Source organism: Marmota marmota, unplaced genomic scaffold (assembly GCF_001458135.2).
Source record: "Marmota marmota marmota unplaced genomic scaffold, marMar, whole genome shotgun sequence".
In the NCBI taxonomy this organism is placed as follows: Eukaryota; Metazoa; Chordata; class Mammalia; order Rodentia; family Sciuridae; genus Marmota; species Marmota marmota.
Window position 1 is genome coordinate 25,473,527 of NW_026000057.1, and position 2,705 is coordinate 25,476,231.

The window sequence follows — 2,705 nt, forward strand, 5'->3', positions numbered from 1 at the left end:
GGGGGGGGGGGGGGGGTGTAAAAAAGAACAAAAATGCTCTTTTCAACATCCCAGACATCCCATTCTGGTTAAAAAATGCCATGCAGTGAATGCAAAACAAATGTTTTCAAGTATTGATGAGAAGTTGGAAACAAGAAAATGGAAAGAAATTAGACCATCTGATAGATCTCAAGCAATAGACACAAAGGAATCTGATTTTGGACCATCAGAGTTAATGCCACAAAAATGAAAGTGTTTGGCTGGGCTGGACTCAAGTGTTCAGAAGTCAATAAGAACACAACATAGCAAGGCACGGTTGCACACACCTGTAATCCCAGGGGCTCTGGAGGCTGAGGCAAGAGGATCGTGAGTTCAAAGCAAGCCTCAGCGAAAGCGAGACTCTAAGCAACTCAGTGAGACCTTGTCTCTAAATAAAAATACAGAATAGGTGAGTAATAAATTACTACTGGGGATGTGGCTCAGTGGTTGAGTGCACTTGAGTTCAATCCCCAGTAACCCACATCCTGCTGCCCAAATAAATAAATAAATAAGAATACATCATAAAGAAATAGAACAAAAGGAAATATCATTGAACATTTGGATTCAAGGCTAATAAGTGAAAAAATGAGTTAACAACCTTTTCCACATAGATCTTTGTATTTATACACAATGACTGAAATGGAAATCGCTGTAACCTGCAAAAAGTGACTCCTTTTAGTGCCAGTAATGTTTGCTTTAGTGATTTCTAAACAGTGCTATAATTTTCTAAGCCTTTAGCAGTCTGACATAGTCATTTGTGCAGATGAGAAAGCTGCAGAAAAGTTTTCAATCAGTGATGTAGGATTAACCTGAAGAAGGTGGCTCTGCATTGAGTTAAATTCTTGGTTTGATAAAACAAGTTTTATCAAAGTTATGAATGCATATCTCAAAGAATCCAAATCTGAAAGACAACATGCTGTATGATTAAAGGTTCCAAAAAGTCAAGTAACTATGATGTTCAGCACCATAGCCAAAAGGAGACTGGAAACTGAAGCCAGTAGTAATTTATTACTCACCAAATTGTGAGCCTTATGAAAGGAATTGTTAAAGTCAGCCTTGGGGTTTGCTTCCGGGATACAAAAATTACTCCCTTGTTCATTAATGTTTTCACTTAATTCTTTTATGTTGTAGACAATTATTGCAACAACACAAAGTCTCCAAAACAAAAGCCTTAACCCTTAAAAATTCTTACAGTGCATGAAACTGTCTCTACAAAAGCAGAACTCAATCCTAGTGTCAGATTCTTCCTTTTGCCTTAAAAACCCACCTCTTATACAGCTCCTTGATAAAGGTGTGATGGCACCATTTATAACTTACTCTATAAAATCAATGTGATATTAATTTCCATTAAGAAGGTGGTAAGAATCCAAACATGATGAAAAGCTTGGAAGAATTAACATCAGAATAGTCATTTCTATCAGTGTTGAAGCCTGGAGTAATAATTAGAGTGTTTATGTAATATATGGTGGCATGGTAATAAATGCCAATCACAGCTACTTGGGGACCTGAGGTGGGAATATCCTGTGTTCAAGGTCATTTGGGCTACAGTGAGACATTGCCACCTCAAGTAAACAAAGCAGCTGCATTTCCTCATTGACTTTCCTCAGTAAAATTGACACATATAGTAGAACAGCTGAAACGTGTCAGCACCTGATTATTTGATACACTGAAATAATTTTTCAAGACTCATTCAATTTTTGTATGCTTCAAGGAACTATATTATGTTGGAATGGGTCAGTAGCGTCAGTCTCTTCTGTCTCCACAGGAATGTGGTCTTGCTGCTTGTTAATGAGAGTGACAATTCTAGGATCCTAGATTTGGTATTTCCTATAATAGTGGCCCATACTCTGTGACTCAGGGAGCTAAGGAGTGTTTTTTGACATTCCCAGATATGACTGTTCTGGAGCTAGAAAAATAATCACAAGATTGAATCATAACTCCAGACTCCACTAAGACAGATTTGGGTTCAAACTCCATGTATAATCTAACTTCTGTAAAGCTCTAAAGTAACTACCAGATGTGTTCCATATTCTCCCTCACCAGGGATCAGCAAAGCTGGCACAAAGGTAGATCTGAGCACAGACAGTAAATGATAAGGCACACCATCTACTGAATGCTGAATGTTTTACTTGTGCTATATTGTTTCCCAAGCTGTTTTTCAAATATTGTGTATCTTTTTTGGTGCTGTGGATCAATCCCAGAGCCTTGTAGAGCCTATGCACTCTGCATACATAGCTGTATCCCTAGCCCATATCTTTTTGTTGTTGTTTGTTTGTTTTGTTTTTCTTAATTATACATGAAAATAGAATCCATTTTGGTAAAATTATACAAGCATGGATTATATCTTATTCCAATTAGGACCCCATTCTTGTGAGTGGGCATGATGGTGGAATTCACTTTAGGTATTTTCATGTGTATATAAGAAAATTATTAGATTTATTCTACTGTCTTTTCTATTTTATCCCTCCTCCCTTCCATTTGTTCCCCTTTGTCTAATCTACTGAACTTTTCCCCCTGCCCCCTTTAATTGTGGTTTAGCTTCCACATATCAACAAAATCATTCAACCTTTGGTTTTTTGGAATTGGTTTATTTCACTTAGCATGATAGTCTTCAGATCCATCCATTTACTGGCAAATGTCATTATGCCATTATGGCTGAGTAATATTCCATTGAATGAATATATATA

At 37.0% G+C, this 2,705-nt stretch overlaps 1 protein-coding gene across 2 annotated transcripts in view; it reads left to right on the forward strand.

Annotated features, from left to right (window-relative positions):
• Smarcad1 (SWI/SNF-related, matrix-associated actin-dependent regulator of chromatin, subfamily a, containing DEAD/H box 1) overlaps positions 1-2,705 on the forward strand; it is a 60,389-nt gene that overhangs the window by 18,575 nt on the left and 39,109 nt on the right. The gene's annotated exons all lie outside the window — the stretch shown is intronic.